The sequence below is a fragment of the Crotalus tigris genome, unplaced genomic scaffold (genome assembly GCF_016545835.1).
Source record: "Crotalus tigris isolate CLP2741 ecotype Arizona unplaced genomic scaffold, ASM1654583v1 scf7180000018155.2402879, whole genome shotgun sequence".
Classification (NCBI taxonomy): domain Eukaryota; kingdom Metazoa; phylum Chordata; class Lepidosauria; order Squamata; family Viperidae; genus Crotalus; species Crotalus tigris.
In genome coordinates, this window is record NW_024096851.1 from 628,737 (window position 1) to 653,753 (window position 25,017).

Consider the following 25,017-nt stretch of genomic DNA (forward strand, 5'->3'; position numbering starts at 1 on the left):
ATTCATAACAGTAGCAACATTACAGTTATGAAGTAGCAACAAAAATAATTTTATGGTTGGGGGTCATCACAACATGAGCAACTGTATTAAAGGGTCACGGCATTAGGAAGGTTGAGAACCACTGCCCTATACCATTTCAGACAAGTGACTGTCCAGTCTTTACCAGTGATGAAGCACCTACAACTTCTGAAGGCAAGCTGCTCCACTAGTTAATTAAACCAAATAACATTATATACATTTTCAGAAAGCAGCATTTGTAGGTCCAAATTTTGAGACTAAATATGCACTTTGAAAGTAAGAATCAGGCTAATAAATTGTATATATAATAAATAAGAAATTCTATAAAACTGCAACTTAAGGGCTTGCTGTCAGCTGTATCAGATGAGAATTCTCAATGATGGTTAGAAAGAAGGGAATAGTGGTAAGAGTAATCAAGGAAAGAACTAGAGTGTTGTGCACAAGGAACCAAGGATGACAAGATTAGTTAGAGTAAACAAGAATCTTGCTAACCTAAGGCACACATCTGCATAACTATTAGCTATATCCTGTGAAAGGTTAGGGAGAGTATGCTCTGGCTCTCTTTCTGCATTCTAAGAATTCCAGGCTGATCTACCTCTTAAATCCTTAGGAAAGAGGGGGGGGGGAGTCTGTATTACATTTTACCACATTAGGAATTTGTTAAGAAATCAAAGAACCTAACATTTCATCAGAACCTTATATTTATATTCTTCACGGCCCAGTGTTTTCAAAAATCAGTGCAAGAAGAACCCTGCCAAATCAGTGCAACAACCTATAGCATTCAGCATTTTGTGTCAGACAGGGGTTAACCAGAACCTACCTACCTACCTACCTACCTACCTACCTACCTTCCTTCCTTCCTTCCTTCCTTCCTTCCTTCCTTCCTTCCTTCCTTCCTTCCTTCCTTCCTTCCTCCCTCCCTCCCTCCCTCCCTCCCTCCCTCCCTTCCTTCATTCCTTCCTTCCTTCCTTCACTCTGGATGGCCTACAATTGTTGTTGTTAGTTATGAAGTCGTGTCTGACCCATCGCGACCCCATGGACAATGTTCCTCCAGGCCTTCCTGTCTCTACCATCTTCTGGAGACCATTTAAGCTCATGCCTACTGCTTCAATGACTTCATCTAGCCACCTCATTCTCTGTCGTCCCTTTCTTCTATTGCCCTCAATCTTTCCCAGCATTAGGCTCTTCTCCAGTGAGTCCTTCCTTCTCATTAGGTGACCAAAGTACTTGAGTTTCAACTTCAGGATCTGGCCTTCTAAAGAGCAGTCAGGGTTGATCTCCTCTAGGACTGACAGCCTACAATTACATCTTACTTAAAACATAAAATGTTAAAATCAAACTTTACAGCCAAGGACATATGGGGAGGTTGGGGGTGGAGAGGTGGAGGGGGAATCTGTTAAGTTCAGTTTTGAGCAGTAACTAACAGCAATCTCACTATTTATGAAGTTCTTTAGCATTTTTCTAAGCCTGTCCTCACTGGATACAATGGGGACCACCACCATATCCACCAGCAGCCCATCGGTGCCAATGAATTCTATACATTGCTTATGCTTTCTGCAAAATCACAGTTCTTTTTGTAGACTGCATTTAAAGTCACTAAATAGTCCGTAGGTTCTCGTATTGAGAGAAACAGAGAAAAACCTCTGTCCCATGCCTGGTTTGGTTTTATATAACTCTTAAATGTCTACACACACACACACACACACACACACACACACACACACACACAAACACACACACACTTCTTACTAAATTTAAAGGTCCAATGTCTACTATTTTTTTTCTTAATGACTTTTTCTATACTTTCTCCTGCCACCCCTCTTCTTCAGAGGAGGGCTCCATTTTGCTGCATAGTGGCTGTTCTGGGACCCACATCCAAGAAATGCCTAGGACCTGGGCAGAGAAATGGATCCAGTTCAGCAGAAACATTCACAGGCAACAGCTCACTCTCCTCAGCAATGTGTTTTCCCTCCAGAATTAGGATGGCATGATTTACAATCATTTTACAGAATCGTTTAGTTCTTGTGGCATCATAGCACAACTGATTCATATTCAGATGTTGGTGTACTTACCTACTAGATATTTCTCTGTGAAGTTATAATATTTCACAGTCTCCCTAGGGCAATTCTGACTTTAGAGAAAAAAAAACAGAAAGAGAGAGGGAATGTCCGCTAATCCTCACATTTGCCTGAAGAATAATCTTATGTCATGTTCTCAAATATCTGGAAAGTGAAAATAAAACTGATGCCAAACCTAGCAGGGGCTTTTCATCAAAATATAATGTTACACAAAAGTACATAGTGTGGCACTTTACTATTCTTCTCCTGTATCTGTTAGAAAAATCCATTGTAGTACTCTGTTTTCCAGTATTGTATATCCTAAAGCAGCAAAAATTATTATTGATGTTTTCTAACCCAGTTGCATGAATGTTGTGGATACAATTACAAACCACCCTTATGCATTTTATCCTGGAAACACAAACACTAGCATTGTCTTAAAGGTACTGTTGTGATTGCTATTTCTATTACTTGCTTATTTGTTGGGAAAGGTTATATAAAATGGAAGATTACTTTGATCTTTTCTTGGGATTATTGCTGATATTTTCATCCACAAGGTAGAAGAGAAAACAATACAGAGGGATTACTGTAATTTCATTTTTTTTAATTTCTATGCTGCAACATAGAATCCTTCAAATAAAGGCCAATCTTCTTTTCCCACCAAGTACATAGTTAGAAATGAAGAATAATGGACGAGAGATTATGAAATATCATGTTTTTTCCTTGCTTAAATTTCATTCAGTTGAGCAATGCTCATAGACAGTTGCAGAACAATTTAATATTCATATTCTATGTAGAACTCATCAGCTTATATTTACGGAACAAAACTGCCAATCAAAATATAGTTTTCCTTCAATATCTGTATTCTTCCAATTAAAAGAAAAGAAAATGTAAACCATTTCATTATTACAAAAAATAATGTACCAAAGGAGACAAATTCCTTGTCTCCTTATATGTCTAATTACACTTGACCAAATAAAATAAATTCTCCTCTCCTCTCCTCTGTAATTACAAGAATGCACTAATTAAGCAAAAATATATCTATGAGGAGATGCATACCTCAGAAGAAAAAGACACAGAAACACATAAGGCATTTCCAAAAAAAACCAACAGAAAACACACACACATATTGATGCCAAAATGCAATGGAAGAAAGTAAGATTGAAAAAAAAACAAATAAAAAAACTTGAACAGAATAGCAATTGACCATTTTGTTTAGCCCTAGAGAGAATAGAATTTTATTTTTTTTTGTTATCCATCTCACAACGTATTGTAATCTTTGGACACCTACTGTGAAAATCCTACAATAGACTACCGTCATCTACAGTAAAAACTCAGGAATAGGAAAATGGTATAACTGCCAATTTATTTTCCTTGCATGACATCTAAATCGGTGTCTGATTCATTTTACTAATAGTCAGGCCTGGTAAAATGTAAGACAGAAGCTGAAAATAGGGATGACATTATACAGTCTGGGATAGGGAAGGTGATTTAACAGGGAAATGGGACAAGTACATGTGAATGAGCTGCACCAAGATAACAAGAATTACTTAAAAATTAGATGAATCTTTGAATCCATTTACAGCCTCAGAAATTTTAACTACTGGTGGTTTTACCATTAAAATAATTACTTGAAAATTAGATGAATCTTTGAATCCATTTACAGCCTCAGAAATTTTAACTACTGGTGGTTTTACCATTAAAATGTTGTGTTCAAAACTTGTTTTATTTCTCCTCTTTTTTTAAAAAAAAATACCATGTTTGATATTTGCAGAAATTCAGAGGACTAACAAATGAGTTAGCTGCTCTTTTGGCAAAGTGTCTGGGCATTATTTTTCCAATTTCTGTACAGAGCTGATGGGGAAGCTTTCTATCTTCCTATCCTTGATCTTACGTGCAAATTTGCGCCAGTCAAAACTTCATCTCAGTGCTATTTGGAAGTTCTGTTCTTTCAAAACATTTAAGCTCTTTTCCTTCCAAATATTTCCTCTTTTATATTGTTTAGTATAACCCTCTGTGTGATATGAATACACAGTTGCTTCAAAATCCAAAGACCATCCTCACATTTTCTAAGAAATTAATTCCTGATGCATAAAAGTGACAGAAAATAATTATGCAAATTGCCAATTCATATATAATACGTGCCTATGTAATATGTGTATGTGTATATGTGTGTATATATGTATGTGTGTGTTTGTACATGTATGTACACATACATTTCTATCTGTCTGTCTGTCTGTCTGTCTGTCTAATGTATAATGTTCAGGTATTAATTATATGTTTGTATGTAAATATGTAATACATGCCTTTTTTGTTGTTCAGTTGCTAAGTTATGTCCAACTCTTCATGACCCCATGGACCAATACATGCCTAGATGAAAGTAAAAAGCATGTAGAAGATGTCTGAGGGCAAACCTGGATTAAAAGATGCCGTATAGAGTATCCCCACCATCACTTCTCAAATACTGCCCTTCAGTAAGGTAGCAAATTGAACCTCAACAATACAAACTTGAAATGCTTCAGATATGATCAGTTCAGAAAATACATTGTATGACTTCCTTCACATAGTCTGGTTACTGAATTAACCCACTCTTTGAGTTTATCCAATATGCTAAAGTATGAATTAGCCACACAGATTGGATCAGCATCATATTGAACCTTTTTTTAAAAAAACCTATCCAATCTTAACTCCAACCAATCCAAGCATGCTGGGCTAATAGAGCCACACTGGAACTTCTAACCAGACATGATGTTTGTATGTGTCTCTTTTTTTAAAACTCAGGAATATGGTAGGTATCAGATGAGAAAGTATAAACTAAGCCTGGGCAGTGACAGAACTGAATCATGACTGAATTGTAATTAAAATTAAAATTTCATTTGGGAATATCCCTGAGAGCTGAGGAAAGGAGGAAAAAAATCTGCTGCTACTCTCAGATATACATATTGTACCTCTTAGGTTCTCATATGTTTTTCCCTTGTCCTTTTAATTCTATAGATATAGAAATCTAACATATATCTGCTGCATGTATGCTTCTTTTCCACTTTAATATCTTCGACTTTTGGAAAATCTAGAAAATGCTTTAAAGGCTGACTCCAAAGTCAACCTTAACATTTCAGCTGTTTGTTCAACTATGTGAATAAGCTGATATATGAAATGGTGTCAGCTAAGGAAAGGTCTTGCCCTTTCAGGAATATGAAGGGTGAGGGATCAGTTGCAATGCTAGAAGGCCATGTTGGCTTGTTAACCCCTTCACCAGTTGCATATCAAGTGGGTGAGAGATGGGGAAGGGATTTATTCTTATGATCCATGGGTTCAGGCATACTTTTCCCAATACAGTTCATTTCTGTTCCTCCTGGAATGGCATGCCTGAATGTGCACGAAAGTAACAAGCCTAGAAGGAGTGGATTCAGCACCTTTATTCACTCCTTTTGATAGTGCAGTTAGATCCCTCCCCACCTCAGAGAAAGCCAGTTTGATGTTGTCCTTAAGGTGCTGGCCTAGAACCCAGGAGTTCTAGTCCTGCATTAGGCATGAAAAATTTCCTGGGATTTGGGCTGGTTATTCTCTCTCAGCCCAACTCACCTCACTGGGTTGTTGTAGGGAGAAGAGTAGGAGGAAGGAAGGTTAGGTATGTTCACCAACTTAAGTTGTATATGGGAAAAAAAGGGGGGGGTTAAAATCGCCAAACTTCTGTGATTGGGGCAAATATGTGAACTATACAATGGTTAGAACAGACATCTTTCCATAGACAGGCAGAATAATAAGCCGATCCTGAAATGAATGTTAATGCAGGGACTCAGACACAGTTAGGTGAAAATTGTGCAGAGGAAAGGATTTCATCTGTCCAGATGAATAAGTAGAGCTCTTCTGATTCCAGAGTTCCATGTTTCAGTATTATTAATGCACCACGAAGCCTTCTGGAAATATTCAGATGGGACAGATATTTTTCACTAAGGTTAAAAAGCCTGTATGCCACAGCTGAACAATTGCCAAAACTCACAGTATGCAAAAGTGTGCCAGCTATTTTCAGAAGCATGGCAATGAAGCAGCAGAAAAAAAAATCTAGGCTAAGGTCACATTGGGGTTACTTTAATGCAATCTCTAAGCCATGTAAGTAGCTGGTCGACAACACTGCAAATGGCTGGGAGGAGGTTACCTCATTTCACTGCCTGTACCTTAAATGCTGTTTTGATATCTGGGAATGGAGCTATTACAGTTAAATTAGCCAATACTATCCTTATATTCTTCATTCAAGAAATAGATTGCAGGTTTTGTACTCTACAACTCTGTTAAGGCCAGAATCATATGCGTATTTATATTATTTGTGTTTACCGTTGCATTCTTAATAAAGAATAACGTCAGATGAATTATGAACAAAATAAATCATTAGAAAGCTGTTAAAATTTGACAGCAGTGGGAAAGAGATCTGATTTGGGCAGAAAAAAACGTTTCTCATCTTAGGTATTTTAATTAAGCAATTAAATATATTTAAACAATTTTTCTAAGCTATTCTTCCTACACCACCTACTCTCTGGAAGTGAAAAGAAAACTATCAAAGAGCATGTATTTTGTAATTCATTATTTCTAGGAAATGTCTGGTAGAATGATTTTGTGGCACCCTGGAGTGATTGTTTAAAACAAGTTATACCACATTTCTCTAATATACTATAGTTGTTCTAATTCTCTCCATTAAAGTTAATGGATAAGTGCCTTGTGTGTTTGGAGGTGAACATGTACCAATGATCTGCCTGAAATTTTATAATGTGGAATTTAATATGACCCTCTGCAAACAGAAGAATCAGAATCTAACTATTTCAGATTTCTAAACAGAGCAGCATACTGCATATGAAATCCAGTTTTAATGGTGGAAGTACAGAAATGGAAAGGAAATTCATCAAAGCCAGAATTGTAACAAACATGAATAATACATTTGCACCATGTGGTAAAATGTAAACACTGGAATAGCGTAGAGCAGTGTGGAGATGGTCATGAAGTAGATACGCATCAGTCATTATGTAAACATCCACTTAGCTGGGAGAGACAGCAGGGAGCAAAAAAGAAAGTGTTTCCCATCTTGATTCTCTTTGATAGAACAGGGAGAAGAGAAAATATTTGTCAGGCTTTCAAATTTCTATTATTTCACCTATAAGGTATAGTTCTGGTAGTCCTTTGGTGTATGTTTCCTGACCTGGTCTTCCTGAAAGGGCTGTCAGTACTGAAGCAACATTTTTGATAAGTTATTTTTTTTTCATTGTTCCCTTCTCAAAAATTGTGGTTCATCTGATGCTGCATGCAGTGATAACAATGAAAGCAACATTGTCATACTGAACTATCCATAGATGTTTTGTACAATTGTGATAATATCACAGGTATAAGATGGCAAAATGGAAAACATGTGAATTATTGTATCATTTGTGCAAAGACATGAACCCAATGACAATGGAGTACCGTAAATGCCGGCGTACAAGGCGACCCCGCGTATAAGACGACCCCCGTCTTTATAGCCGGGCCGCATTCCTAGAACATCGTCTTATACACCGGAAACTACCAGTATTTCCGGCGTATAAGACGACTCAGCGTATAAGACGACCCCAGTCTTTGGCGCCAATTTCAGCGCTCGCGGAAGTCGTCTTATACGCCGGCATTTACGGTACTTTACTGAAAACTTTATTAATTATGTAAATAATGGCTGTTATCTATTCATATGTTGAAGGCAAGAATCATTATATGCACAGGGGGAGTTAGAGAATGCACTAAATCCCAATTAACTATTTTTTAAAAAAATAAGTTATGATTGTCTAGCTTCACAGAACATAAGACAGAAACTGCTTTGCAAACCACATTAGGATTTAATCCAATATGTCAAGCCTACATACACCAATGGTGAAAAAAGTAAGGTTCTACATTTAGGCAAGAAAAACCAAATGTACAGGTATAGTGTAGGGGGTACCTTGCTCAATAGTAGTAACTGTGAGAGGGATCTCAGAGTCCTAGTGAACAATCACTTAAATATAAGCCAGCAGTGTACTGCAACTGCCAAAAAAACCAACACAGTGCTGGGCTGCATTAACAGAGGGATAGAATCAAGATCACGTGAAGTATTAATACCACTTTACAATACCTTGGTAAGACCACACTTGGAATACTGCATCCAGTTTTGGTCACCACTATGTAAAAAAGATGTTGAGACTCTAGAAAAAGTACAGAGAAGAGCAACAAAGATGATTAGGGGACTGGAGGCTAAAACATATAAGGAACAGTTGTTGGAATTGGGTATGTCTAGTTTAACGAAGAGAAGGACGAGGGGGACATGATAGCAGTGTTCCAATATCTCTGTAGCAATGTAGCGAGATTTGTTTCAGAGAAATTCAGTCTTCACAATACCTGGATATTCTTCCTGCCCTCCTAAAATCCTCTAGAGTTGCTTCATTTATCCTAAGATAAAATAAACTCAAACTATAATCCTCTCCTGCAGAAATTTTTCATTACAAAGTCAAATCCACACTGGAGATTTCACATGGGTGAGGAAGGTTGATTAGCAAGGTCAAACAAGCATGTTAGGTGAGTGCATTTCAATAAGAGCCATCAATGCAGCAGCAGTCTTCAGTCATTCTTAGACTCTGCTTAAACTCTTACTATCAATGATTTTTAAAGTTACTGAATGTTTTTTTTTATTGAAAGTTTTATAAATTTTACAAAAAAACAAAAACAATACAAAACAAAAAACAACATATACAAAAAAAATAAAATAAAAAACTAAACATTACATATAAACCCCCCCCCATGCCCCACCCCTCACAAACACCCTCCCTTCCCCCCCCTGAGCTTCCCAGAGCAGAATATAGGCTTAGTTAAAAATTAACAAATAAAAAATTTATATTTATATATATATAAAAAAATATCTATATATAACATTCTCTATATATAAAAATAAAACTTATGAAAAAACTATGTGATATTTTTTTATACCCAGTCTAAATTGTATAAATTTTATCCATTTGTCCCAAACGGCAAGAAACTTCTCTTGCGTTTGTTGCTTTAAGAAAGCCGAAATCTTTGCCATTTCCGCCAAATAGGACACTTTAAGAAACCATTCCTGCAGTGTAGGCAAAGATTCCTTCTTCCAGTATTGTCCAACTAACAGCCTCGCAGCTGTAATCAAATTTAACATCAATACAACCTCCTTTGTATCACAATCTGTAACAATGCCCAACAAAAATAATTGCGGAGTAAATTTTACCCTCCTTCTAAAAATTCTCTGGATATTCCACCATATTTTGATCCAAAATGCTTTTATCTCTCTGCATGACCACCAAATATGATAATAGGAAGCATCCGTATAACCACATCTCCAACATTTAGGTTGTACGTCAGGGTACATAAGAGACATTTTTTGTGGATCAAGGTGCCATCTATAAAACATTTTATAAAAATTCTCCCTAAGGTTCTGTGCTTGTGTAAATTTGACATTTCTCACCCAAATGGTTTCCCAGATATCCAATGAGACTGGGACACCAAAATTCTGCGCCCATCTAATCATGCAGTCTTTAATTAATTCCGTTTCTGAGTCCATTTCAACTAATACCCCGTAGATTCTCTTGATGTGGGTTTGTCTTTGATCCTTGACTTGCTTAATAAGATTTCCATCTTCTCTAAGAAAACCCAATTTACAATCCACCTTCCATTTATCTACTAGTTGCCTATATTGGAACCAAGAATAAATAATATTTTCTTGCGCTAAATCTTCCCGTAATCTTAACTGCCAGTTTTGCCCATCCCATCTAAGTAGCTGACTATAAGACACCATATCCATTTTTACACCTCTTTTTATTCCTTCTATCGCATGCCAAGGTATGGCCCATAATGGAACTTTAAAATCACTTTTATAATATTTTCTCCAAGTCCTAAGTAAAGAGATTCTTAAAATATGAGATTTAAAGACCCAATCCATTTTTTTATTAAATATTAAATAGGCATGCCACCCATAAAGTAAATCCCATCCCTCTAAATGAAGTATCTCAGGATTTGTCAAATTTACCCAATCACTAATTAGTGTTAAAACCACCGCATCGTAATATAATTTCAAATTTGGTACCTTGAGTCCACCCCTCTCACGGAAGTCTTGCATAATTTTAAACTTAACCCTTGGCTTTTTCCCTGCCCAAATAAATTTATTAAGACCCTTCTGCCACTCACTTAAGTTAATCTCATTTTTCAAAATCGGTAACATTTGAAACAAAAAAAGAAACTTGGGTAGAATATTCATTTTTATCACTGCAATTCTTCCCATGAGGGATAATTGCAACTTCTCCCAATTCTTCAAGTCCTTCTGTACCCTGACCCACAACCTTTCATAATTATTTTTAAATAATTTTACATTAGAAACAGACAACATCACCCCCAAATATTTTACCTTATTAACAATCTCAAAACCCGTCAAGTTAGCCAAAATCTGCTTCTCCTGACTAGACATATTTTTAGGTAAGATTTTAGTCTTATTTACATTAATCTTGAAACCCGAAACCAAACCATAATGATGAATCAACTGTAATAAGTTTACTACAGAGTGATCAGGTTGCGACAAAGTAACAACCAAGTCGTCCGCAAAAGCTCTCAACTTATATTCTTTTTTGTTAACTTCTATTCCTTTAATTTCCTGAGACTCTCGAATTTTAATCAATAATATTTCCAATGTTAAAACAAACAACAATGGCGATAAAGGGCACCCCTGTCTAGTACCTTTCTCTATTGTAAAAACCTCCGACAAACCTCCATTAACAATAAGTTGTGCCGTTTGTTTTTGATATATTACCAACACCACGCATAAATGCTTTACTTGCATCCCATACCATTGACATTGAAGTCCCCTTATACATATTCAAAGCAAAATAGTCCTTTAAACACTCCTTTAACTTTTGAACATTCTTCTCTTGTCTAAACAAATTTTCATTAACTCTCCAGGATCTCCTTTCCTCTTTCTCTTGAGTCAGCTCCATCCAAACTGGGCTATGATCCGTCAGTGATCTAGGAAAAATCTTTACATTCTTTACTTTATTATACAAATCCGTAGTAATCAAAAAAAAGTCAATTCTTGAAAAAGATTGGTGTCTATCAGAAAAAAAAGTGAAATCCCTCTCCTCTTGATTACATTCCCGCCAATAATCCCTTAATTCCCAGTCTTCCTTCATATCAAAAAAAGCTTTAGGTAGCCTTGCTTGTTTAAGAAAAGGAGAGGAACCTTTCTTGTCCCTTTGTATATCTAAGACACCATTCCAATCACCCATTAATACCACTGATCTATAGTCAAGCAATGTTATTTTTTGATGTAACTGCTTATAAAATTGTTCCTGTTGTTGATTTGGAGCATAAAGTCCCACTATGAGTACTTTCTTACCATATATACCAAGTTCAATCATCACATATCTCCCCTGGGGATCTGATTCTACCAGACAAGCTGGTAGGTTTTGTTTAACATATATAACAACTCCCCCTTTCTTCCCGGGAGCAGAAGATATAAAATGAGATCCCAAACGAGCATTAACTAAGTATTTCTGATCTTTAAGTAAAATATGAGTTTCCTGTAAGCAAATAACATCATTGGTATGTTGCTTCAAATAATAAAAGATTTTTTTCCGTTTCTGAGGAGAATTCAATCCATTAACATTCCAGGTCAAAAACTTTGCCATCTCCCTTAGCACGCAGCCTGGAGAAGACACCATCAAGATCTGAAAGAGCTGCATGTGTTGCGTAACTCTTGGGTCTTGCTCCTCCCACCGGCGGTGATACATTTCCAGAAGAATTCTCTTTGGGCTCTTTTTTACGTTGCTCCTTCTCTTTACGCTTATAAGCTGCATGAGTCATCCTCTGCTCTTTAACCTCCATCTGGCGTTGCCTTTCAGCTTGTATCATTCCAGCGGAAACCAAACCTAGTGCCTCAGATTGCTGGTCGACTTCCTTGCCACTCGGAGATTTCTGACCAGATGGAGTTGAGCCTGCACCCAGGACCGAAGTATAAAACTCTCTAGCTTTGTCAACTGTATTCAGTCTGTAGCGTGTCCCCGCATGGCTCAAGACAATACCCATCGGAATTTCCCATCTAAATGGCATCAATCTAGCTTTAAGCTCATTGGTTAAAAAAGCAAAGTCCTTCCTGCTTCTTAAAATTTTGGATGGGATTTCCTTTAGAATGATAACATCTTGGGCAGCAATCTGAAATCTTTTGTTGTAAAAAGCTTGTATAATCTCATTCCGCAGGGACTTCTTTGTAAAATAAATCACCACATCTCTAGGCAAATTCTTCTGCTTAGCAATCCAGGAGTTGAGTCTATAAATTTTTTCCACTTCTCTATGTAATTCTCCTTTATCCTTTATCCATATCCAAGGCCACCGCCAGATCAGTAAGGACCACCTCCACCAAATCTTGATTCATTTCTTCCTTGAGGCCTCTAATCCTCAAGGCATACTCCATCTGTCTGTACTGAAACATCAAGATATCTTCTTGTGAGGACTCCACCTTCCTTTCCACGTCTTGAATTTTATCATCAAAAGAATCAACTTTGTTTTCCACTTCCTCAAGCCTTGCATCGAGCTTAACCACCACATTAGCCAAACCTGAAACTGCTGCAAGTATGTCTTGTCGCAAATCATTATTATTTTCTTCCAATTTAGTCTTTATCCCCGTTATCTCTTCTTTAAGATCAGATTTAATTTCTGATTTAATCTGTGAGGCAAATTGCTTCATTTCCTCTCTCATTTGGACTACAATCTCTCCCATTATGCCTCTAACCTCTTGTGCTGAAAGTCCAGGCAAAGGGGGAGAGGGTGGTGGCTGAGCCGGTGGTACATGTTTAGATTGTTGTTGTAATTGTGCAGTAGAAGTTATAGGAGAAGAAACAACCTTGGGTATTGAAGAAGGCTGCTGCCTCTTTGAAGCCATTTTAAAAGGCACAGTTCTCACTTCCCTTTCCCCTCCACACAAGAAGGGAGGAGGAAAGAAAGAAAAAAAAAGAATTTAAAAAGAGACAAACTATAGTCCTTGAAAATCCAGAGAAAATCCAAAGAATAAAAGATAAAAGAGCAAACAATTCAAAAAAAGAAAAAAAAAAGTTCTATACCAAAAACAAAAGCAAAATCCAGTCCTTAAAAAGGGAAAGTAAAACAAAAGGGAAAGGAAAAAAAACTCCGACACTTTCAAAACACCATCTTAAATCCTTTCACTAATATAACAAAGAAAAGGAGGAAAAATAATCAAAATCAAATAATAAAAAAAAATAAACACCTAAATTATATAACAAAAATCCTTTAAACTGCTCTGTCCATTTAAAAGTTACTCACCAAAATACTATAAACACGGAGATAGAAGCGGCGGTTTCTTTTGCTTCCTAGGAAGCAAAAACAGCTGGGAGGCGGAGATCAGCAGGAGCTCCGAGGGAACACTTCTTTCACCCCCTCTAGAAATAAATCCAGAGGGGATTCAGGGGTTCTACCTCTATTCCTGCGTTCTCTGTCCCTTCCCTTTGCCCAGGAAGGGAATTCCGAGCCGCGGGCCAGCTGATGCACGCTGTGCTCCGCGGCTCTAACACTTCCCCAGCTGGACGGCTAGAAGATAGCCGCCATCGCCGTCGCCTCGTACCGGAAGCTCTCAAGTTACTGAATGTTATCATCCAGTCTTGGGAAAGCCACAGAATAGAAACATGCAGTTCTGTTTGATTTGCTTCATCAGTTCAGTAGCTTGATTTGTTGGTTCAAAAGAAATGTAATTTTTATACCAAGATTTTATTGATTTCCATAAATAGGGTACAAATGTTCCATTCAAAGGATAAGAGAAACAAAAGATGAGAGGAAGAAAACTAGAGCAAAACATAAGAACTAGTGTTTCACATTAAACTGTACTTATATGTGATACATCTGCTATAAATGATGCTGCCATTAAGATTGTGAAATTCCTGATCATGTCTCTCTTGTCTTCTCTGGAGCCTATTCAGCTTGCTTTCCTATTCCCTTTCTCCCTTTTACTCTTGGAGGATGAGATGACATAGAAACCAGGTGCAGCCAAAAATGAGATAAGGATGTAATCCAAGTATCTTATCTGTATCTCAGTTCTATGTATAAAAAATCAAGAAGGCATCTGCCTGATCTGACCTAATGAGAAGCTATTGGCCCCACAAGATAGCCCAGACAAGAAACACAATGAGGAATACTAGCTCTATCTTTATTGTAATCATACATTAACAGAATCTTACAAGAAAGTATTTCTTCCCTCCTTTCCTTTTAACTGCCCAGAAAACTAGGGAGGGTCCATTCTGAAATGTTTCCCATGCCCTCTCTCCTGTTATAAACTCAGATAACTTTTGTCCAGTCTGCAGTTCTCCTTCCCTCCTGTCTCACAGTCTAAAGTGAAACTTTCTTGATATTACTGGTTTTTTTTAAAAAAAACAAAAACTTATATCTGTTCCAAACAATGATAGAAAGCAGTACAGAATATTAATGGAAGTCATTGTCCTTTTATATTCCAATATCTTTCTAAGCTATACTTGGCAGCTCTTCTGACAAATCATTCTGTTCCTGTATACAGTAGAGAACCTTGAGTTGGTTGTCAATTAGGCAATCTTACAAATTCAGTAAATAAATAAACATCACCGAATCAAATATTCCCAAAAGAGTTTAATCATGAGTACGTGAAAGTCTGCATTCACCATGATAATGTGAATTCAGGCTTAGCTTTAGAAGCTGCTTGAGGAAAGGCTGGGAGAAATGGTAAGTGAATGGAGGAGGCTTCTACTCACTTGTGCATTTGCTTTTCAGGACAGACCATTTCTGAATATTCAACAAAAAAAAAATCTCTTCTATAAGGTATTCTAGCCTTCTCCAAATCTTCAGAAACTATTGGAATATGGAAAGTAGTACATAATTTATGGAGAACAGCAAACATCTTCAAAGAAAACATTTTACCTGCCACAAGACTTTACTTCAAGCAAACTACTTTACAAGAGAAGCAGCTTTAATTTACCATACAGATCATATTACACAATTTTTTGTGGGAGGAAGATGTGCTTTGCTAAACTTTGCCCAACTTTTCAGCCTCTTAGTTAAAAAGCAAAGTAGGAAGAGCAGTTTTGAACTGAGAAACAAGCAGAGAAATGAAGAGTAAGGAATGCTGTTTCTTGTGCTCCCTTCCCTTTCTCTGTCCAGTGAAAGACTCCAGGGAATTCCCGGGATTAGCATTTCACCTCCAGACACTTCAGCCAACATGAAAAGAGAAAGTAAGTAAGGAAGGAACTTGGCCACAATCCTGTGGAAAACAAGAACATGATATTGCTAATGCTTATTTTAAGGACACTGCATATTTTTCTATTACTTGTTGCCACAATGAAGCAACTTGAGTGAAGCAATTTCTGTAAGTGATTAAGGAAGGTACTTAAGATGAACGATGCTTCCTAAGTGTGAAAGAGTAGGCTGCTTTGAAAAACTGCAGGTACAACCTTGAACTAAGGAGAAACCTCCTGACAGAACAATTAACCAGTGGAACAACCTGCCTCCAGAAGCAGTGAATGCTCCAACACTGGAAGTTTTTAAGAAGAAACTGGACAGCCATTTGTCCAAAATGGTATAGGGTTTCCTGCCTGAGCAGGGGGTTGGACTAGATGACCTCCAAGGTCCCTTCCAACTTCATTATTATTATTATTATTATCATTCATCGCACAGTCAGCCAGATGTTCAGACTGGATTTGGCATTTTGTCTACCTATCGAGTCCTTACCCAGGACCTGGGATAGGTTGTTGTTATTATTATTATTATTATTATTATTATTATTATTATTATTGACACAAGTGTGGGAAGAGATGGGGGGAGTATGGAGGAAACATATGATTTGGAAGCTCTGCATCCTCAGCAAACTGAGTAAAGCAGCCAAATAAAAGATGTTTCTCTTTCAAAGAGCGTGAATGGTCCAAAAGAAAAAAAATATAGAGCTACAGCAAAGAAAAGTCAAGTATAAAAGCACAATGCTGGAAATTGTAAGCACGCTCCATGCTGGCCAATGATAGAGAAGAAAAAAGCAGAAGAAATTCCAGAGAGAGGAATCAAGGCAGAGCAGTGTTTATACAAAGAAAACATTATTCCATAATAGCATCACTTGTAGTATGTAGTGTAGTAATACTAGGCGAATAATACTTGTAATTGTTACATATATTAGTGTAATGATATAAAAATAATAATAATAGACTATAGAATTGAGGCAATAGAAAACACGTATAGTTTTGTATGTTTTACATTTCATTTTTATATTTTGGTTGTTTCCCAACCCTTAGAGGGAGATTTATATTCAGTGTTTTTGTGGCTCAGGAGAGATATCCCTGTTTATAAAACATATTATAAGCTGGGCCAATTTGTATTTGGAATCAGCTAATTATTTGATATCATAATTCCAAACTAAATCTTCACATTTCTGTATTTGCATAAGATGGCACCATATATTTTCGGTATTTGCATAGAGATGGCACCATATATTTTCAGCATTTCATAGTTTCCCCTTTTCTGATTCTTACTTTAAGAGATCTCAGTTTTAAATATGGTGCATATGTGGTGAATGGGAAACAAACAGAATGTTGAAAGGCATAAATCACAGTTTATTCTTATGCCTTCCTTTCAACATTAAAAAATGTGAATTGCATTTTTTGAAGATCAGAATATATTTGTAATTGGACCTAGCCATAGAAAATATGCTTGCATATGTTTGCTTGATTTGCTTATTTCAGATACATTACAAAAATCAGTATCTAAAATGGGATTAACATATACTTCATAGATTTATCGTGGGTAATCATGATAACTATTATAAATGTCATTACAAATTACAAGAATCAGTGAAACAGTCTTTTGGAAGTCAATAAGCTTTTTTATTTACTAAAAGCAATTTTGGAAATTCTGGGCAGCAAAATAATAATATATAATGATATATACTCCATGATAGTGATTCCTAAATTTTGAGGAATGGTTGGCTATAGGCATGCACAACTAAAGATACTATTAATATTTTAGTAAAAGTCTGTAATTCAGGCTTCCCCAGTGCTTGAAAACAAATCAGATACTCTATTTAGTTATGGGATGACCCAGTTTTTCTGTTTCAAAGGTCAGCAGTACCCAGTAGAACAATAAAGACATTGTGTATGTCATGAGATCATTGCGGAAATAATGCAAATGACATAATTTCTGTTTTTGTGTGCTAATGTGTTAAACATGTGATATCAATTCTCTGTAGATGCCCATGATAGAAGTAACACTCTTATTAATCCAAATTTGACCTGACCTTTAAAGAATTGATAAGCTTTTGACATTTGCCATAGGGAAAATTGGATGGAAAGAGATGTAATAAATGAAAAAAAAATGTGGGTAAACTACTGCTGTGACTCTTTCACTTTCCATTACTAGATGAAGCAATAGAGATATAGCCATGGACAGAGTTTACTACAATTACAGCAGACTTCCATAAATATTTCCATTGAAAACTGGCCTGGAACAGGTATACGATGATACAAGATCTAAATGATCACAGATGAGACAATTTGCATTCTTCATGATTGTTGTTGTTGTTTTCATGGTGCTTGGTGGTTGCTTAATTATAGTTTTTATTTGACTTCTGTTATCCCTTACCGTAAACATTTTATTGAATCCTAGATTATAATTATCATATGTTGCCATTGCTGACTTCAGAGAGTCTGATTCAATTAACACAGTATACATATTTGAAAAGTAAGTAAAAATGTTTGATTTAGTGTGTGAATCTAAAAAAATCATTTAGAAAGAATTCTAGCAATTGTTACATATCAAATGTGAGTTCTAATTATAATACAATAATGTTCAAATCCTTTCTTCTCTTTCTTCTGTTCATTCTGTATAAAAGGCTAGAAATATGAGGTACTATTTCCAACTCCTCCTTGTTTTTCAATGGGCAAATCCAGTATGCTTGTTTATGGCACATGACACCTACTTTTCATACTGATACCCTTCAGATTTGTCAGATCCCCCTTCAACATAGATAAGAATGATGAGTATTACACTATAATATCTCTGGAGATCTTTAACTCCAACATTTCCTTCTAGTAATTTTAGAAGTTGGAATAGAATTTTTCTCCTTCTTGATTCAGGTTTATTCTATGTCAGTGTTTCTCAACCTTGACAATTTTAAGGCATGTGAACTTCAACTCCCAGAATTCCACAGCCAGCATTGCTGGCTGTAGAATTCTGGGAATTGAAGTCCACATGCCTTAAAATTGTCAAGGTTGAGAAACACTGTTCTATGTGATAGGTATTGCTATTTGATGCTGGATCATATGCTTTGTGTAGAGAAAGTCTGCTTGCTAAAGCATTGAATTTTTGTTGGGGGTAACCCCACTACTGTATTTATCCCTATCCTTATCCCAACCCCATTCCCTAACCCCATCTAATATCCATACTGACCGTATCCCTTCCCTATCCTTATAAAACTTAATAAAACATTTATTTAAAAAATGGATTTTATAATAGCAAGAATGAAAATGAAGGACACTGGATGGACAGGCACCATGGACAGGCACCATGGAATAAATAAATCAAAAATATCCCCAACATGCTAAACCAGAACTTGGAAGTAAATATGCAGTGTACTGTCACATTGGATTAAATTTTTAAAATCATTTTGTTTTAGTAGGAATGTCTATGAGTATTGAGAAGCCAATAAAACCCTCTATTCTCTACTAAAAAAATAATTACAAAAAGAACTATTTGGATAAGATACATCCAAAGAGAAAAGTCCACTTGAGAAAGTTACAACATATAAAAAATATATATTAAGGGTAGTTGAATTTTAAAATGTGCTTAGGTGTAGTTCCATTTATTTCTAGTTTATTTCTAATTTATAGTGACTTCTCAGAATTAATCTCCAGTGCTGCTACTAATATAATAATTGTGTGTTGCTTTTTTCCCTCTTTTTCAGAGTTCCAAAGACTTGGAAAGGCCTGGATATTAATGGACACAGATACAATCCTTACAACATTCTACTTCTAAACATACAGTTTTCATTTACAACCTTTGTCTAAATTAAAATCCTACTGCTCGGTTCTAATTCTATATCTTAAATCTTTGTCTCCATCTTGACAACCAAAAGTCTGTAAATATTGTTCCCTTGAAAAATTAGTTCTGGACCTTTGAACGTTATTGCATTCTAATAAAGCTATTGTACTGTATCGCTTGCCTTGGGTTTCTTGTTAAATTAAGACTAACTCACTTTAATGAGTTTCTTTTTATTTTTAAGTTGAAAAATTGCACAGTTTGGATTTGGGATTGTTTTAGGTTTTTCATCGAATATGGTCGTCCTTTTCATCTAATGCAACACGTGCAAGAACTTTCAAAATTCAGAAATCAAACAATTCATATCTGTCTGAACAATTCATTATTCTTCTTTTTCCTCCTCTTCCAGATTTTTTTGAGATCCATGACAGAAGGTCAGATCTCACTGACCCTATAATGTAGAGGTTCTCCCATGAAGAGTTGTGCATGTAGATTTAAATTTTAGAGTAAGAAACAGAGTTTCTGCAATTGTGAATACAAAACACAAAAATCCCCTATTACCAAACTGTCTGGTTATTTATATTTGTTGGACTGTTGGTTTGAGTTCTGAACTTGGCTGCTGAGCTACTAATATTCAAACGTATTTATTTATAGTTGTAAATGACCTTTGATCTAAGATGACACTGGGAGTAAATAAAACCAAGGTATGACCCCCCTTTAAATGTTGTAGAATAGAATATGATTAATAATTAAAATAAACAGCCCTGTCTGCAGGGGAGGTAAGGAAAGGTCAGAGGGATATATAAGCATACTTCTTCCACAGTATGATAGCAGAAGTCCCGTAACTTTTCTATATGCATCAAATAATTGCCTGTATATCCTGAACAGTGGGGGTTGAGCTACGATGCTGTTTTTGTCAGAATGATGAAAGCAGTGAAAGCTGCAGATACTACTGAAAATAAAGAATGAGTAAAATGATAATCTTTAGAAGTTGCTTTATTTTGTCAAGACCTCTTTGAATATTTTTCATTAAAAAAATAAGGGAAAATCGGATGTTCTTTCACATCTGGGACCCAATATTGAAGTATTCAGGACTGAACCTCTGAGAAAACATCTAAGTGAAGATCCAGAGTTAGAAGGAAGGGAGACACAAGCTGTGTTGTAGGAAAAAACTGCCCGGAGCTATTCTATTTAGTTAGTCTTTGATAGGCTAAGTTGATGCTGGATGAAGGTCTTGGAATCCGAGACATAAAAGCTTTTTTTTTTTTTACTTAGGGCCACACTGGTACTGAATCCACATCTGTTTTCTCTTACGTAATTTCTGATAATGGATTTCTTCTTGCCTGATTCTTGGATGTTACGAATATGATTCTCAGATGATGGCTTAATGCTTATGCTTAACTGGTTAATAATTCTGGGATTGAATCTTTGTGCCCCTGAATGCTGAATGCCAGCTGTTACTACCATAGTAACCTGACTTGTGATGATGTTGCCTGTGGATTGCTGGGGTGAACAAAAGATGGAGCTATCTCCCTCTCCTGCTGTCCTAATTATTACGGCTGTGCACCCTTCAAAAGTGACTGAGAAGCACTTTACTCTTTGAATTGAGCACAGCCCTCTTTGCTATCCACTTAAGCAGCTTGATTCCCCCCCCCCCCAGATTTCTGTCTCAACCTAAAAAAATAGGTAGAGCTGTTTTAAGAAGTCCACTTAGGCCGAACACAACAGTCTCTTTGTTTCAGGTTTTGTGTGAAATGTCAAAGAGAGAGAGAGAGAGATTGAGAGAGACTGCTTCAATCTCTGCTCACATAAGAAACAACGCCTTTGTTCTGAATCATTTTTGTAGTACAAACAGCCTTACATCCCTCCCTAAGATTTTACATTCAGCTTCCTCATTTGCACAAGTATGATTCTTCTTTCCCCAATTTTAGGGCACAATCAGCTGCTAGAATCAGATCATTTTCTCAAGTGCACAAAGGTAGTGTGCAGTCTTTCCCAGTGAATTTTTATATGGAAGCTTGTATTATTTACAAGTTATTTCGCCTACGAGCACCCAATCTGAAAAGTGCAGCAGATTTGCTGATCTTTATATCACTTTGATTTTTAAGATCAGAAGGATCACAGGCTCTTTTATATAACTCCAAGCTGAAACAGCTTCTGATCTTCTAATCTAACTTGGAGACCTACTGCTACTGGGAACCAATGCCTGAAGCAGTGTCATGGTGTCATGCCACATAGTATTGCTGCTCTGAGGCAGGTACACATAGCCAAACATATAGAAAAAAAGGATGAAACTGAGTTGTGATACTGTCATGACACCCCTTGCCCTCCAGTGGATGTTGTTAATAGCTCAGTTCACATACATTGGTTGCAGCTTGTGAATGTCCAAGTGATAATGGTCACAAGTGCTTTTTGCCTTGGTGACATCAAGATTGACTTATTATCATACACTGTGTAGAACAGACATGTCAGACTCGCGACATCACATGATGTCGTGTGACGTATCGGAGCTTTTTCCCCATTGCCAGCAATGGGGTAGGTGCGGTTTCCTCATGACATGTCCGGCCCGTGAGCCGGCAGTTTGACACCCCTGGTGTAGAATATTTGATTATTCCATTTAATTCAAAAGTAAAATGTAAACTTCTTTATTCATGATGTTGTCTATATAAAACTTGCATTTACCAATTTCATTGATATCTAGTCTGTTTCATTAGAAGTCATCACTAAAACATAGTGGTTAGCAATTATTTCAGATGAATAGATAAGCCCATATTGGAAGAAACATTCCTTTGAAAATTGTGATTCCTGGATAATTAGGATTTCATAATCTGAGACGTTGATGAATTATCTCCTTCAAGGTCACTTGCTTTATCTTTCAGTTCATCATTGATAGCCTGATAATCCCATTGGGCTGTAGTTTGTGAAAGATGTAACACACAAACATGCACATGCAACCTCTAGTATAGGGGTCCCCAACCTGTGGGCCATGGCTCACTACTGGGCCATAGCCTATTCACCTGGTGGGTTGGCATGTGTGGGCACACATGTGTCCCACTCACATGAGGGGTAGGCACTGGTGCTCACAACCTTACTTGTGCCACAAGTGAAGCTGTGTGCATGCATGTGCGCACCTGCCACTCATACACGACCATCTCCTCTTTCCCCCTCCCCCTTGTGCCAGGCTGCCAACCCGGAATGATTGGAGAATGCTGCTCTACTATATTTTGTCAAATAATAAGGAGTATCAGTAAGCTCCCTTCCTATCAGAAAAACAAAATTCCAAACTTCATTTTTTAAAAATGTGACTATACAGTCTAATTAATAAAGAGAAAGGATACCGCTATGCCATCTGCTCATCATATCTTTAATAATAAGGGAAACAAATACACACATGCACACTGCAGTGAGCACATCTGCTGCCTACAGTTTAAACTTGAATTTTCTCTGGAAGTAACCATGATGCTCATCCACCTGTAATTCTATTGTTTCCATGTCTACACAGTTCAGCATTGATTTTTTGCATTTACTACGTATTAGACATATGCTTTGTATGTGGCTTTCTCATTCAAGCTGTATTTCACTGCCTTTTCAATTACAAAGGATGGGGTCTTTTATTTTAATGTCAGGCATATAATTAACAGGTGCTAAGAAGCTCTTTTCATATTCCATTGAAATACAGGGAAAATTTGCATGATGTCACTGCCTTTATATTGGTTTGCCTTCAAATTAGAAAAATGGGCTGATAAAAGCATAGCCAGACAGTTGGCAATAAACCAGTCTTGCTATAATTAAAGAAATAATGACTCTGAGAGGATGTGAATTACTTCAGTATTATGCAATCTCCAGTCAAGTACCTTTGTTTCAGAGGATCAGTATTTGGATTAACATCAGAGTACTCTGACATTCTGCTTTCTGTCCTTCTCTTGACTTCAAAAAACACAAATTTATGCAGTTCTTTGAAACTGCAGTGAATGAGACTGAGATGTGAATGCCTATGCTAACTACGGTATGTTTTTCAAGCGATATAGTTTCAAGCATAGTTTCAAATTCCTAAACAGGAATGTAACTAGTGTAGTTACATATAATAGAATTTAACTACTTTATGTAACTATAGTTCTCCAGCATGATTGGATGGAGAATCCACGGATGGGTTGTCTTAATCTATCTGCTCCAATCAGACTCCACCATCATGCTGAGAAAAGGCGTTCAGGTAAGACAATGCCCCTTCCATCCATAAAGTCACTTAATGGGTAATCTTAAACAGGGACTGAAGAGCATATGTGTCCTGCTGTAAGAAATATGAAATGATATATGTGGCGTGGAGATACCTATGCACAGGTACTGCTTTTTGATTCAGATTTAAATTTGCGTTCCAGTTCCAACAGAACCAATGAAGTTTTTTGGATGAGAAACAAAACATTTTCTTCTTCCTCCTCAAGGAAAAAACAGTCCAGTTGCCTTTTGAAGAAAAAAGCACTGTTGAATTCCAATTCCAAGTATAGCCATTTAAAGAAGGGTGTAAACTTTCCCTATTAGATGGCCTCTTTAATTTTCTGATGGATAAATGGCTCATTGTCAGTGGTTGCATGATTTTTTTTCAACAGATATAAGATGTGTCCTGAACCTACAAATGCAGGCTCAGGACATTGCAAGGTTCCCGGGCAATTGCAAAAGCTGCCCAGGACCAGACTGAGTGGCGCTGGCCTAGTGTGCATGCGCAAGGTGCGAAAGTGCCTAGGAATGTTGCCATTATGTCCGGGGTTTTCTCGTTGTTGGAGTTTTGACTAAATGCACAATAAAGAGCTGTTCACTAGAAATGTGTCTTCTTCATTCGCCATCGCTTCCAGGACTTAACATAAGCCATATAGCAGTTTGCTTTCATTTCCATCTATACTGTATGACTTCCATTTGTTGAAAACAAGCAGTAACTAACAGTCCTGCAAACTGATATCTGTTGAGTCCCAAAGAGTTGGAAGCCACTGAATGACTGAACAAGACAGTCTGGTGTTTGATTGCCCAATATCCAATCAAGAACTTTACCAATGAAATATATTTGGAGATGGGTAGGAGGATCCATTTCTCTGAGGAATGGTATTCTGTTCAGTATAATTCATATCACTGGATACTATCCACATCAAGAATTTCCTAAAAATAAAATAGACATGTGGCATGTCAAAGATTTTACAAGGATCAACTTAAAACATGATCACTACTTGATTTTGCTGAGAAAACCTGGTCTAAGCTGAAATAAATGGTTCTTTATGACCTATGTAAAACTCCAAAATGGTATAGGGCAACCATGTTTATTTTAATAAACTTACTTTCCTGTACTAATATTTACTCTTGCCCATTATTAGAAGAAGGAAGAGGCAATAGCATCTTGATTTAAAAGAGACTTTGCCACCGTGTGCTGGCAGAAATAGTGTCTTCTACATATTTGTATACTGTACTTGCTAAATGAAGCCAACCTAACAATTTTACCTTAACCTACTGTATTTTCTTGATAGCAGTCAAGAACCTTTTACTCCTTATAACAATTGCCAAATACTGTATATCTAAAAGATACTACATCTGTGGCAATTTCCACTGCCATCAGTTGCCTAACTGATTAGCAATCTTGGTAACTTTAATCCTTCCATGGATGTTTGTCTAAAAGTTTTTAGTTATCTGTAAAGGGTTTATTTATGAGACTTTTACAATTAACATGGCACATTATGTTCTTTGCCATGGGCAGCTGGCCCTAAGTACAAAATGTAACATTAGATTTTTTAAAATTTATGTTTACTCAATATAGCTTTCGGCCACAAAAACAGGATCCTAGGTAGTTTAGAAAAAAAAATGAAGAGGAAATGCTCAACTAATCACACATTCAAACAGTTATTTTAATAATGATGAT

At 36.7% G+C, this 25,017-nt stretch overlaps 1 long non-coding RNA gene across 1 annotated transcript in view; it reads left to right on the plus strand.

The window, feature by feature from the left end:
- The window catches only part of LOC120310249, a 98,141-nt gene extending 78,844 nt beyond the window's left edge, over positions 1–19,297 (plus strand). The window contains exons 2-4 of the long non-coding RNA XR_005557299.1: positions 14,880–15,337; positions 17,751–17,825; positions 19,048–19,297. This is a non-coding gene — a long non-coding RNA (uncharacterized LOC120310249). The remainder of the gene's footprint in view (positions 1–14,879; positions 15,338–17,750; positions 17,826–19,047) is intronic.
- The last annotated feature ends 5,720 nt before the right edge of the window (positions 19,298–25,017 follow it).